General features: G+C 42.2%; 1 long non-coding RNA gene across 1 annotated transcript; it reads left to right on the top strand.

Annotated features, from left to right (window-relative positions):
- Positions 1-1,106: 1,106 nt before the first annotated feature.
- On the top strand, positions 1,107-13,167 carry LOC142494486 (uncharacterized). The gene is made up of 3 exons (XR_012801478.1): positions 1,107-1,371; positions 7,030-7,205; positions 12,870-13,167. It is a non-coding gene; the product is annotated as an uncharacterized LOC142494486 (long non-coding RNA).
- Positions 13,168-15,722: the final 2,555 nt, after the last annotated feature.

Genomic DNA, 15,722 nt, shown 5'->3' with positions numbered 1-15,722 from the left:
AGTAGACTTCTTAGATCTCACCATCTATGTTGAGAATAACACACTCAAAACAAAAACATTCTTTAAAAAAGTAGATTGCAATAACTATCTACTGAAAACAAGCTGCCACCACAGAAAGTGGCTTTCCAACATACCCCCAGGCCAATTCCGCCGAATTAAGCGAAATTGCAGTGACAATAACGTCTTTAGAGAGCAAGCAGGGATCCTAAAGGATAGGTTCATTAATAAAGGGTACAATAAAAACACACTAGAAGAATCCATTAACAAAACAGGCCTCCTGCAAAGAACTGACATTCTTAAACCATCCAATAAACAGAAAAGAGAAGACTTCAATGCCCCATTCTTAACCCAATACAGCCAGGATTCGGGCAAAATTCAACAAATATTAAACAAACACTGGCATCTTTTACTAGGGGATGACACCCTTAAAAATTACCTCCCAGAAAGACCAAGGGTCATTTTTAAACGAGCCGATAATATAAAAACCAAGCTAGCACCTAGTCTGTTCAGAACAGACAACTTAAAAAAGGATAGCAATTGGCTATCAACAGCAAAAGGCTTTTTCAAGTGCAGCACCTGCAAAGCTTGTAAACAGGGCTCCTGCGACAAAATAAATTTCTCATCGAGAGTAACAGGTGAACAATTTAAGACTGCACAGTTCATCAACTGCAAGAGTGATCACGTAGTTTATCTATTAAACTGCCCCTGCGGACTACAGTATGTCGGCCGTACCAGCCGACCCTTAAAAGTTCGAATACTAGAGCATATTGGGAACATTCGACGGCAGCTAATGACACATAGCGTGTCCAAACATTTTTCAATAAAACACCAAGGAGATCCCTCCGGCCTCACCTATAGAGCCATAGAACAGATCCCACCCCTCTGGCGAGGAGGCGATAGATTAACCAAACTAGCCAAGAAGGAAACTCTGTGGATCTACAAATTGAAAACGCTAGCACCCCTAGGACTCAACATTGATATAGATATTGGGGCATTTTTAGAGTAAAGATTGCGTTCATTCAAGATACACAGTACTAATCATGTTTTCTCTCCTTTTCTCCCCCCCTCTCTCCACCTTATCCTCCATTCTACTTCCTTCTCCCTCTTCCCTCCCCCTTCCATACCCCATTTCCCTTCTCTCTTTCTATTTTTCACCCTGCATCCCCTCTTTTCTCTTCCCCCCTTTTTGCACTAGTACCGGCGCAACTATGAGGATCTACTTGTGACAACTCACCTCTCAATGTACCACCAAACATGCACTGTAATATCAGCATCTGTGTAGCCTAACCCACTAAGCACACAGATATTGAGTGACTAATAATTGTGACCCTGGATTCGAATCCCCGACACGGCACATACATGAACACCCAGGTATCTTAAGTCTTTGATGAGTGGAATACAAACTCATACACTTTAAAGACATCCCTGGAATTCATATTTCCTATTGAACCCTGAGAACACACAATTCTGATACCATATATTTTATCCCTAATTTTTATACAATTTTTAGCATACATTTTCTTCACATTTTTTTCATGTTTTATATAAAGCCATTAAGCATTTGATTTTTAATGAAGAGACGTATGATGTGATATATTCACCATACATGCACTCCGACAAATTTCCTCATTCCATATTAAATTACATTTTATATCTCTCTACCGCATATCCCCTTAAACCACTAAATCACCTACCAGCATAGTACAAAGCTATGTATATCCATATGAGGATTCGAATACAAGGCTTTAGTACAAAGTAACTATGTCACAGCACCCATTTTTATGAACTTGTATAAAGAAGTATGTACTGTTTTATGAGCATCTTGTATTTTATATTTTTTATTTTTCTTGAGTGCCCAATTGCACACCCACATGTGAAACAATCAAGCTCCAGGCAATCCTGTATGAAGGAGTGACACCACATGTAAACAATTAACTGTTTGACCCATTTTACACAACTGTGTAAATTTTGCATCTTTATTGCATTTACCTCTTTTCCCCCATTCGCTCATTACAATCAATGTACAAAACAAAAAAGACCACCAATTGATGTATAAGCTGTTTTAATACCCTAATTATATGGAACACCAAGTGATTGTAATCAATCAATTAACCAGCCTCTTTGACCTATAAAAAGGGAAGATCCAGGGCATCCGGCAGGAACCTGACGAAGCATCACTGCGAAACGCGTAGTTCCCTGCCGGAGCCCATTACCTGAAGGACCCAGCCAGCCTGTTGACATCCGGTAAGCCCTCCCCTTCCGGTTCCCGCCATCGGACGCGGTCACGGGGGATACACCGGTCGGAGGAGCGCCATCGGACGATCAGGCTGCAGCTGGGCTATTGCCAAAGCTGTATTGTAAGTGTTTTTATTCTTTCTGCTGTATATGACTTAAATAAACTCACCTTAACTCACTCACCGGTCTCTGCCCTTTTTTCTTTGAATCGGGCACCCGGGAGAGAAGCCACTTACATACCACCTCCATAAGGAGGAGTAGGCAATCACCCCCACACCAAAAAACTCAGTTTTACTTCATTTACCAGCACCGCATACCACCTCCAGCAGAAGGAGGAGGAAACCACTGCTTCTGGCAAACACCCAAATATAACGATTACTGCCAAACAAGCATCACCACTTTTGCCAGACAGCAGGCTGTTTTTTACTGTTTCTTACTGCATAAGCAGCATCACTTTTCCTGTTTGGCAGCAGGCTGCACATAAGCGTGCCAATCACCGGCCCCCACAGTCCCTCTATATATATTTTTATTTTTATATTTTCTATGTCCCATCCCTCACACCACCACCAACCACAGAAACCTTTTTCCATTGAAGTATTTTTACTTAGACATCTGCATCCAAGCCCCAATTCAGTCTTTTAACAAAGTGTTTTAAAAGATTTTTTATCCAAGCATTTTTTATCCAAGCATTTTTTATTCATTTTTTATTAAACAACCACATTATACTACTGGTTAAATGTTTTGTATGGCTTGACACTAATCACGTGTCCCTCATTTTCTCTTTTCATCCTGTGAGCGAAAAACCCGTGCGCTGACCAATCCACCAATTCTACTGCCATTACAAGAAGATTCCGGGCTTTATCTTCTCTACAGGTCCAGCTGCAGAAAACAACAAGGGCAAGTATACACTACCCCTTATTTGGTTACACATTACAACATAGGCCACACCACAAGCCTAATAAATAAGGGAGCGCCCCAGCCTCTATTCCTTTTTGCCATATCTTAGAACCCACCCTGGTGGCAGCACCCTAACTGTTACACAATGGAAGAAGAACAAATAGAAATAGGAGACACCATTGAGACTAAAGAAAGCATATTCACTAAAAGATTGTTTAGAAGCAATAATATAGAGAATAAAATGAAAGAAGTAGAGACGGCCGAGATGGGAGACACTGACACCATCAATAATGAGTTTGACAAATTGGAGACACTCTTAAAAAAAGAGACTAAAAAGGTTTGGGACAAGGTGTACCTACAAAAATATTTAGATGCAAAACGTATCCCGAGAGGATTACGTTTTTCCAAGAAAGCTTCATTTGACCTATCAGACATAGAATTCAATGTCATATGGGAAGAGACTATGGATACATGCTCATACACCCTAATGAAACTCATCATTGAACACCATAGCAAAACCCTGTCAGAGATAGACAGGGAGGTAATTCAAATTCAGAAAAGACTAGAACCTATAATGGATAACCCCACCTTCCAAAATAGGGACAAAAAACTAGCAGATGAGATAGATACAATAGAAAGAAACCTAATAGAATAAAAAAACAAAAAATATAGGAGAGACGAGGAGGATTATCTAGTCGGCTCAAACCCAAGATGGCAGAAAATCACTCCTATTACACCAAGCACACCAAGGGAGCGCAAGAGAACATTTGAATATAAGAGCAGAGACAACAGCACGGATAATGTCCCTAACACTTCAAACCACAAATCCAACACAGATTACTCCAAATCAAGCGCCAAAAACGGAAGCACCAAGTATGTAAAATTCAGACACGATGAAAAACAAGCCCCCTCTAGGGAATGGATACCATGGGAATATGAACACCATAGAGAGACACACACACACCATGACAGAGACAACAGGCGATCTGACACACATGGCAAGGATGAGGATAGAAAACAACACAGACAGGGATACGACGACCAATGGAAACATAAACCACACACCACCCAACATAGCAACTATCATGATTATCATCACAGGGCCAGATCCCCCCACGACAACCACAGAACACGATCCCCAATAGAACATAGAGAAAACAGATACGAAAGGGAACGTAGCCCAAGGAGAGAACAAAGGTCACCACCCACACACTCTAGACATTCTGGGCCTTTTTTAGAGAATGCTCCAGGGAGGAAAGCCCCCCCCCTAACAACACAGAACAGATACCAACTCCTAGAAGGACAGAGAGAGCAAGACTCCCCAAACACAAGGGCCAAAAAAAGACCACACGAGGAAAACGGGGAGGAAGAAGTCAGCAGAAAAAGACCAGCAACACAATAGACAATAGTAATATATTCAACCTGAGTAAAAAGACTCTAAATACCGAACAGTGTAGTCTCATCAAAAAGGGCCTCAATTTTGCTCCAGCGGCTGCAGCAAGTGTTTTCAACCTTTACATAGACGCCCATAAATTCATACGACAACTCACACTGAAAAAATTCTTCTTATCTAAAGATGCACAAAGTAGGGAAATCACAAATAATAGTACACCCTCGGTATTAGAAGAGGATAATTTCAAACACACATCCCTGAAAGAAAAATCCAAATTCTACCCAAGCTGGGCTAAAAGCCATAATATAGAAACATTCCACCAAAAAATACAGGAAGACTTCGACAAACTGACTAAAGATAACCGAAGTAAAATCAAACACAACCTAACACTCAAAGAAAAGAACGCGCTAAAACAACTAGAAGAAGATAATTCAATAACGATTAAACAGGCAGACAAAGGGGGGGGAGTAGTCATCATGGACACCTCTAACTACAGACAAGAAGCAGACAGGATCCTTTCGGACACTACGACATATGAGAATCTTAAAACAAACCCCCACAAAAACTTCTGCATAGAATACTTAAATCACATTGACAAGGGTAAAACATTAGGGGTTATTAATCAAAAAGAATACCAATATCTAAATGTAAAATTCCCCGTGATGCCAATCTTCTACTTCCTACCCAAAATACACAAAAGCCTGACAGCGCCCCCAGGTAGACCTATCATCTCGGGGATAGGCTCTCTCACTTCAAGACTCTCAGAATACATAGACATCTCCCTACAACCTTATGTTGCGGAGATGAAGTCATATCTTAGAGACACAACACAAACTATTAATCTGATAGAACAAGTAACATGGAGCCCAGACTTTATACTTTGCACATGCGATGTGACATCCCTATACACATCAATCAACCACGAAGACGGCATCTCAGCTATAGATAGGACACTCAGTAACGACCCAAACATGCACATAGAACAAAAAACATTTATCTTAGAAAGTATTAACTTCATTTTAAAACATAACCTCTTCAACTTCGACGGGAAACATTTCCTCCAAAAATGCGGAACGGCAATGGGTACAAAATTCGCACCCAGCTACGCTAATCTTTTTATGGATATCTGGGAACAAGACACTATTTGGTCCCCACACGAATTCAGTGCAGATCTAGCGCTATGGCGAAGATATATTGATGACATCCTCTTCATCTGGAAGGGAAGCGAAATAGATCTGAAACGTTTTCTGGAATATATCAACACCAACGAACTAAATCTAAAATTCACAGCTTGCACAGACAAAGTCTCAGTAGACTTCTTAGATCTCACCATCTATGTTGAGAATAACACACTCAAAACAAAAACATTCTTTAAAAAAGTAGATTGCAATAACTATCTACTGAAAACAAGCTGCCACCACAGAAAGTGGCTTTCCAACATACCCCCAGGCCAATTCCGCCGAATTAAGCGAAATTGCAGTGACAATAACGTCTTTAGAGAGCAAGCAGGGATCCTAAAGGATAGGTTCATTAATAAAGGGTACAATAAAAACACACTAGAAGAATCCATTAACAAAACAGGCCTCCTGCAAAGAACTGACATTCTTAAACCATCCAATAAACAGAAAAGAGAAGACTTCAATGCCCCATTCTTAACCCAATACAGCCAGGATTCGGGCAAAATTCAACAAATATTAAACAAACACTGGCATCTTTTACTAGGGGATGACACCCTTAAAAATTACCTCCCAGAAAGACCAAGGGTCATTTTTAAACGAGCCGATAATATAAAAACCAAGCTAGCACCTAGTCTGTTCAGAACAGACAACTTAAAAAAGGATAGCAATTGGCTATCAACAGCAAAAGGCTTTTTCAAGTGCAGCACCTGCAAAGCTTGTAAACAGGGCTCCTGCGACAAAATAAATTTCTCATCGAGAGTAACAGGTGAACAATTTAAGACTGCACAGTTCATCAACTGCAAGAGTGATCACGTAGTTTATCTATTAAACTGCCCCTGCGGACTACAGTATGTCGGCCGTACCAGCCGACCCTTAAAAGTTCGAATACTAGAGCATATTGGGAACATTCGACGGCAGCTAATGACACATAGCGTGTCCAAACATTTTTCAATAAAACACCAAGGAGACCCCTCCGGCCTCACCTATAGAGCCATAGAACAGATCCCACCCCTCTGGCGAGGAGGCGATAGATTAACCAAACTAGCCAAGAAGGAAACTCTGTGGATCTACAAATTGAAAACGCTAGCACCCCTAGGACTCAACATTGATATAGATATTGGGGCATTTTTAGAGTAAAGATTGCGTTCATTCAAGATACACAGTACTAATCATGTTTTCTCTCCTTTTCTCCCCCCCTCTCTCCACCTTATCCTCCATTCTACTTCCTTCTCCCTCTTCCCTCCCCCTTCCATACCCCATTTCCCTTCTCTCTTTCTATTTTTCACCCTGCATCCCCTCTTTTCTCTTCCCCCCTTTTTGCACTAGTACCGGCGCAACTATGAGGATCTACTTGTGACAACTCACCTCTCAATGTACCACCAAACATGCACTGTAATATCAGCATCTGTGTAGCCTAACCCACTAAGCACACAGATATTGAGTGACTAATAATTGTGACCCTGGATTCGAATCCCCGACACGGCACATACATGAACACCCAGGTATTTTAAGTCTTAAGTCTTTGATGAGTGGAATACAAACTCATACACTTTAAAGACATCCCTGGAATTCATATTTCCTATTGAACCCTGAGAACACACAATTCTGATACCATATATTTTATCCCTAATTTTTATACAATTTTTAGCATACATTTTCTTCACATTTTTTTCATGTTTTATATAAAGCCATTAAGCATTTGATTTTTAATGAAGAGACGTATGATGTGATATATTCACCATACATGCACTCCGACAAATTTCCTCATTCCATATTAAATTACATTTTATATCTCTCTACCGCATATCCCCTTAAACCACTAAATCACCTACCAGCATAGTACAAAGCTATGTATATCCATATGAGGATTCGAATACAAGGCTTTAGTACAAAGTAACTATGTCACAGCACCCATTTTTATGAACTTGTATAAAGAAGTATGTACTGTTTTATGAGCATCTTGTATTTTATATTTTTTATTTTTCTTGAGTGCCCAATTGCACACCCACATGTGAAACAATCAAGCTCCAGGCAATCCTGTATGAAGGAGTGACACCACATGTAAACAATTAACTGTTTGACCCATTTTACACAACTGTGTAAACTTTGCATCTTTATTGCATTTACCTCTTTTCCCCCATACGCTCATTACAATCAATGTACAAAACAAAAAAGACCACCAATTGATGTATAAGCTGTTTTAATACCCTAATTATATGGAACACCAAGTGATTGTAATCAATCAATTAACCAGCCTCTTTGACCTATAAAAAGGGAAGATCCAGGGCATCCGGCAGGAACCTGACGAAGCATCACTGCGAAACGCGTAGTTCCCTGCCGGAGCCCATTACCTGAAGGACCCAGCCAGCCTGTTGACATCCGGTAAGCCCTCCCCTTCCGGTTCCCGCCATCGGACGCGGTCACGGGGGATACACCGGTCGGAGGAGCGCCATCGGACGATCAGGCTGCAGCTGGGCTATTGCCAAAGCTGTATTGTAAGTGTTTTTATTCTTTCTGCTGTATATGACTTAAATAAACTCACCTTAACTCACTCACCGGTCTCGGCCCTTTTTTCTTTGAATCGGGCACCCGGGAGAGAAGCCACTTACATACCACCTCCATAAGGAGGAGTAGGCAATCACCCCTACACCAAAAAACTCCGTTTTACTTCATTTACCAGCACCGCATACCACCTCCAGCAGAAGGAGGAGGAAACCACTGCTTCTGGCAAACACCCAAATATAACGATTACTGCCAAACAAGCATCACCACTTTTGCCAGACAGCAGGCTGTTTTTTACTGTTTCTTACTGCATAAGCAGCATCACTTTTCCTGTTTGGCAGCAGGCTGCACATAAGCGTGCCAATCACCGGCCCCCACAGTCTCTCTATATATATTTTTATTTTTATATTTTCTATGTCCCATCCCTCACACCACCACCAACCACAGAAACCTTTTTCCATTGAAGTATTTTTACTTAGACATCTGCATCCAAGCCCCAATTCAGTCTTTTAACAAAGTGTTTTAAAAGATTTTTTATCCAAGCATTTTTTATCCAAGCATTTTTTATTCATTTTTTATTAAACAACCACATTATACTACTGGTTAAATGTTTTGTATGGCTTGACACTAATCACGTGTCCCTCATTTTCTCTTTTCATCCTGTGAGCGAAAAACCCGTGCGCTGACCAATCCACCAATTCTACTGCCATTACAAGAAGATTCCGGGCTTTATCTTCTCTACAGGTCCAGCTGCAGAAAACAACAAGGGCAAGTATACACTACCCCTTATTTGGTTACACATTACAACATAGGCCACACCACAAGCCTAATAAATAAGGGAGCGCCCCAGCCTCTATTCCTTTTTGCCATATCTTAGAACCCACCCTGGTGGCAGCACCCTAACTGTTACACAATGGAAGAAGAACAAATAGAAATAGGAGACACCATTGAGACTAAAGAAAGCATATTCACTAAAAGATTGTTTAGAAGCAATAATATTGAGAATAAAATGAAAGAAGTAGAGACGGCCGAGATGGGAGACACTGACACCATCAATAATGAGTTTGACAAATTGGAGACACTCTTAAAAAAAGAGACTAAAAAAGTTTGGGACAAAGTGTATCTACAAAAATATTTAGATGCAAAACGTATCCCGAGAGGATTACGTTTTTCCAAGAAAGCTTCATTTGACCTATCAGACATAGAATTCAATGTCATATGGGAAGAGACTATGGATACATGCTCATACACCCTAATGAAACTCATCATTGAACACCATAGCAAAACCCTGTCAGAGATAGACAGGGAGGTAATTCAAATTCAGAAAAGACTAGAACCTATAATGGATAACCCCACCTTCCAAAATAGGGACAAAAAACTAGCAGATGAGATAGATACAATAGAAAGAAACCTAATAGAATCAAAAAACAAAAAATATAGGAGAGACGAGGAGGATTATCTAGTCGGCTCAAACCCAAGATGGCAGAAAATCACTCCTATTACACCAAGCACACCAAGGGAGCGCAAGAGAACATTTGAATATAAGAGCAGAGACAACAGCACGGATAATGTCCCTAACACTTCAAACCACAAATCCAACACAGATTACTCCAAATCAAGCGCCAAAAACGGAAGCACCAAGTATGTAAAATTCAGACACGATGAAAAACAAGCCCCCTCTAGGGAATGGATACCAAGGGAATATGAACACCATAGAGAGACACACACACCATGACAGAGACAACAGGCGATCTGACACACATGGCAAGGATGAGGATAGAAAACAACACAGACAGGGATACGACGACCAATGGAAACATAAACCACACACCACCCAACATAGCAACTATCATGATTATCATCACAGGGCCAGATCCCCCCACGACAACCACAGAACACGATCCCCAATAGAACATAGAGAAAACAGATACGAAAGGGAACGTAGCCCAAGGAGAGAACAAAGGTCACCACCCACACACTCTAGACATTCTGGGCCTTTTTTAGAGAATGCTCCAGGGAGGAAAGCCCCCCCCCCTAACAACACAGAACAGATACCAACTCCTAGAAGGACAGAGAGAGCAAGACTCCCCAAACACAAGGGCCAAAAAAAGACCACACGAGGAAAACGGGGAGGAAGAAGTCAGCAGAAAAAGACCAGCAACACAATAGACAATAGTAATATATTCAACCTGAGTAAAAAGACTCTAAATACCGAACAGTGTAGTCTCATCAAAAAGGGCCTCAATTTTGCTCCAGCGGCTGCAGCAAGTGTTTTCAACCTTTACATAGACGCCCATAAATTCATACGACAACTCACACTGAAAAAATTCTTCTTATCTAAAGATGCACAAAGTAGGGAAATCACAAATAATAGTACAACCTCGGTATTAGAAGAGGATAATTTCAAACACACATCCCTGAAAGAAAAATCCAAATTCTACCCAAGCTGGGCTAAAAGCCATAATATAGAAACATTCCACCAAAAAATACAGGAAGACTTCGACAAACTGACTAAAGATAACCGAAGTAAAATCAAACACAACCTAACACTCAAAGAAAAGAACGCGCTAAAACAACTAGAAGAAGATAATTCAATAACGATTAAACAGGCAGACAAAGGGGGGGGAGTAGTCATCATGGACACCTCTAACTACAGACAAGAAGCAGACAGGATCCTTTCGGACACTACGACATATGAGAATCTTAAAACAAACCCCCACAAAAACTTCTGCATAGAATACTTAAATCACATTGACAAGGGTAAAACATTAGGGGTTATTAATCAAAAAGAATACCAATATCTAAATGTAAAATTCCCCGTGATGCCAATCTTCTACTTCCTACCCAAAATACACAAAAGCCTGACAGCGCCCCCAGGTAGACCTATCATCTCGGGGATAGGCTCTCTCACTTCAAGACTCTCAGAATACATAGACATCTCCCTACAACCTTATGTTGCGGAGATGAAGTCATATCTTAGAGACACAACACAAACTATTAATCTGATAGAACAAGTAACATGGAGCCCAGACTTTATACTTTGCACATGCGATGTGACATCCCTATACACATCAATCAACCACGAAGACGGCATCTCAGCTATAGATAGGACACTCAGTAACGACCCAAACATGCACATAGAACAAAAAACATTTATCTTAGAAAGTATTAACTTCATTTTAAAACATAACCTCTTCAACTTCGACGGGAAACATTTCCTCCAAAAATGCGGAACGGCAATGGGTACAAAATTCGCACCCAGCTACGCTAATCTTTTTATGGATATCTGGGAACAAGACACTATTTGGTCCCCACACGAATTCAGCGCAGATCTAGCGCTATGGCGAAGATATATTGATGACATCCTCTTCATCTGGAAGGGAAGCGAAATAGATCTGAAACGTTTTCTGGAATATATCAACACCAACGAACTAAATCTAAAATTCACAGCTTGCACAGACAAAGTCTCAGTAGACTTCTTAGATCTCACCATCTATGTTGAGAATAACACACTCAAAACAAAAACATTCTTTAAAAAAGTAGATTGCAATAACTATCTACTGAAAACAAGCTGCCACCACAGAAAGTGGCTTTCCAACATACCCCCAGGCCAATTCCGCCGAATTAAGCGAAATTGCAGTGACAATAACGTCTTTAGAGAGCAAGCAGGGATCCTAAAGGATAGGTTCATTAATAAAGGGTACAATAAAAACACACTAGAAGAATCCATTAACAAAACAGGCCTCCTGCAAAGAACTGACATTCTTAAACCATCCAATAAACAGAAAAGAGAAGACTTCAATGCCCCATTCTTAACCCAATACAGCCAGGATTCGGGCAAAATTCAACAAATATTAAACAAACACTGGCATCTTTTACTAGGGGATGACACCCTTAAAAATTACCTCCCAGAAAGACCAAGGGTCATTTTTAAACGAGCCGATAATATAAAAACCAAGCTAGCACCTAGTCTGTTCAGAACAGACAACTTAAAAAAGGATAGCAATTGGCTATCAACAGCAAAAGGCTTTTTCAAGTGCAGCACCTGCAAAGCTTGTAAACAGGGCTCCTGCGACAAAATAAATTTCTCATCGAGAGTAACAGGTGAACAATTTAAGACTGCACAGTTCATCAACTGCAAGAGTGATCACGTGGTTTATCTATTAAACTGCCCCTGCGGACTACAGTATGTCGGCCGTACCAGCCGACCCTTAAAAGTTCGAATACTAGAGCATATTGGGAACATTCGACGGCAGCTAATGACACATAGCGTGTCCAAACATTTTTCAATAAAACACCAAGGAGACCCCTCCGGCCTCACCTATAGAGCCATAGAACAGATCCCACCCCTCTGGCGAGGAGGCGATAGATTAACCAAACTAGCCAAGAAGGAAACTCTGTGGATCTACAAATTGAAAACGCTAGCACCCCTAGGACTCAACATTGATATAGATATTGGGGCATTTTTAGAGTAAAGATTGCGTTCATTCAAGATACACAGTACTAATCATGTTTTCTCTCCTTTTCTCCCCCCCTCTCTCCACCTTATCCTCCATTCTACTTCCTTCTCCCTCTTCCCTCCCCCTTCCATACCCCATTTCCCTTCTCTCTTTCTATTTTTCACCCTGCATCCCCTCTTTTCTCTTCCCCCCTTTTTGCACTAGTACCGGCGCAACTATGAGGATCTACTTGTGACAACTCACCTCTCAATGTACCACCAAACATGCACTGTAATATCAGCATCTGTGTAGCCTAACCCACTAAGCACACAGATATTGAGTGACTAATAATTGTGACCCTGGATTCGAATCCCCGACACGGCACATACATGAACACCCAGGTATTTTAAGTCTTAAGTCTTTGATGAGTGGAATACAAACTCATACACTTTAAAGACATCCCTGGAATTCATATTTCCTATTGAACCCTGAGAACACACAATTCTGATACCATATATTTTATCCCTAATTTTTATACAATTTTTAGCATACATTTTCTTCACATTTTTTTCATGTTTTATATAAAGCCATTAAGCATTTGATTTTTAATGAAGAGACGTATGATGTGATATATTCACCATACATGCACTCCGACAAATTTCCTCATTCCATATTAAATTACATTTTATATCTCTCTACCGCATATCCCCTTAAACCACTAAATCACCTACCAGCATAGTACAAAGCTATGTATATCCATATGAGGATTCGAATACAAGGCTTTAGTACAAAGTAACTATGTCACAGCACCCATTTTTATGAACTTGTATAAAGAAGTATGTACTGTTTTATGAGCATCTTGTATTTTATATTTTTTATTTTTCTTGAGTGCCCAATTGCACACCCACATGTGAAACAATCAAGCTCCAGGCAATCCTGTATGAAGGAGTGACACCACATGTAAACAATTAACTGTTTGACCCATTTTACACAACTGTGTAAACTTTGCATCTTTATTGCATTTACCTCTTTTCCCCCATTCGCTCATTACAATCAATGTACAAAACAAAAAAGACCACCAATTGATGTATAAGCTGTTTTAATACCCTAATTATATGGAACACCAAGTGATTGTAATCAATCAATTAACCAGCCTCTTTGACCTATAAAAAGGGAAGATCCAGGGCATCCGGCAGGAACCTGACGAAGCATCACTGCGAAACGCGTAGTTCCCTGCCGGAGCCCATTACCTGAAGGACCCAGCCAGCCTGTTGACATCCGGTAAGCCCTCCCCTTCCGGTTCCCGCCATCGGACGCGGTCACGGGGGATACACCGGTCGGAGGAGCGCCATCGGACGATCAGGCTGCAGCTGGGCTATTGCCAAAGCTGTATTGTAAGTGTTTTTATTCTTTCTGCTGTATATGACTTAAATAAACTCACCTTAACCCACTCACCGGTTTCGGCCCTTTTTTCTTTGAATCGGGCACCCGGGAGAGAAGCCACTTACATACCACCTCCATAAGGAGGAGTAGGCAATCACCCCTACACCAAAAAACTCCGTTTTACTTCATTTACCAGCACCGCATACCACCTCCAGCAGAAGGAGGAGGAAACCACTGCTTCTGGCAAACACCCAAATATAACGATTACTGCCAAACAAGCATCACCACTTTTGCCAGACAGCAGGCTGTTTTTTACTGTTTCTTACTGCATAAGCAGCATCACTTTTCCTGTTTGGCAGCAGGCTGCACATAAGCGTGCCAATCACCGGCCCCCACAGTCCCTCTATATATATTTTTATTTTTATATTTTCTATGTCCCATCCCTCACACCACCACCAACCACAGAAACCTTTTTCCATTGAAGTATTTTTACTTAGACATCTGCATCCAAGCCCCAATTCAGTCTTTTAACAAATTGTTTTAAAAGATTTTTTATCCAAGCATTTTTTATCCAAGCATTTTTTATTCATTTTTTATTAAACAACCACATTATATTACTGGTTAAATGTTTTGTATGGCTTGACACTAATCACGTGTCCCTCATTTTCTCTTTTCATCCTGTGAGCGAAAAATCCGTGCGCTGACCAATCCACCGATTCTACAAGCAGCACACGTGTTTGTTTTTTTCAATTTCCCTGCTCGCGCTGAAATTTTCCCTGCTCGCGCTGAAAAAAAAAAATCCCCCTACCTGACAGCTGATTGGCGCGCGCTCCCAGGCTTTGTGGGCGCGCGGCCAGGCTCTATATGAGCCCGCCCCCAACGAGCGGCCATTCTTTCTCTGCCAGGAGATCTGTTGGAGGGTAAGTACTCTCCAATCTCTCCATGCTGCGGCCCCTCTGCTCCTTCCCTGCCTCCTGAAAGACAACCTGCAATCCCTCTGGTCCCCACATGGCTCACTATTCCCCACCGCGGCCCTCTGCTCCTGCCCTCTGCGCCTCCGCGTTAGCTCTCCTGTCCCCTTCCCCTCCTCCTGTCCCCTTCCCCTCCTCCTGTCCCCTTCCCCTCCTCCTGTCCCTCGATCCACCGATCGCTGCCTGGGATGGGAGGTCCCCACTGCTGCAGCCCGGTTGGCGTACGCGGGGGTCCCTCACCACGTGCCTCCCACCCACCCTGCCGCCTCCCCAAAGTTTAAAATATGCCCGCAAGCTATCTTCATGACGGCGCAGCCGCCGGATGAGGTGGGGAGGGGGGGATGCCGGCCTGCCCCCCCCCCCCCCCCACGAGCTTCATGCCGCCGCGGGGTGGGGGGAAGAAGCAGCCTGCAAACCTGTTTGGCCACGCACTGCGGGACATGCCGACGAGGGGAGCAGGGCAGTGGCGGCCACGGCGGGGCTGACTGTCCCATGGGGCGCCCACTGGGGGACACCTCACCATGTGACTCCCACCCGGCCTGCCCCCCCCCCACGAACGGGAGATGGGTGCGGGTGGGGGAGGAGCGTGGTGTTGGTGCTGGTCGCGGCCTTTCCTTCCCCCCCTGTGTGTGTGTGCGTGCATATACTGGGAGAACCCCCCCAGTCAGTCTCCCCCCCAGTCAGTCACCCCCCCAGTCAGTCACCCCCCCCCCAGTCAGTCACA

Source organism: Ascaphus truei, chromosome 5 (assembly GCF_040206685.1).
Source record: "Ascaphus truei isolate aAscTru1 chromosome 5, aAscTru1.hap1, whole genome shotgun sequence".
Classification (NCBI taxonomy): domain Eukaryota; kingdom Metazoa; phylum Chordata; class Amphibia; order Anura; family Ascaphidae; genus Ascaphus; species Ascaphus truei.
The sequence above is the reverse complement of the archived record's forward strand: the minus strand, read 5'-3'. Positions and strand labels throughout refer to the sequence as shown.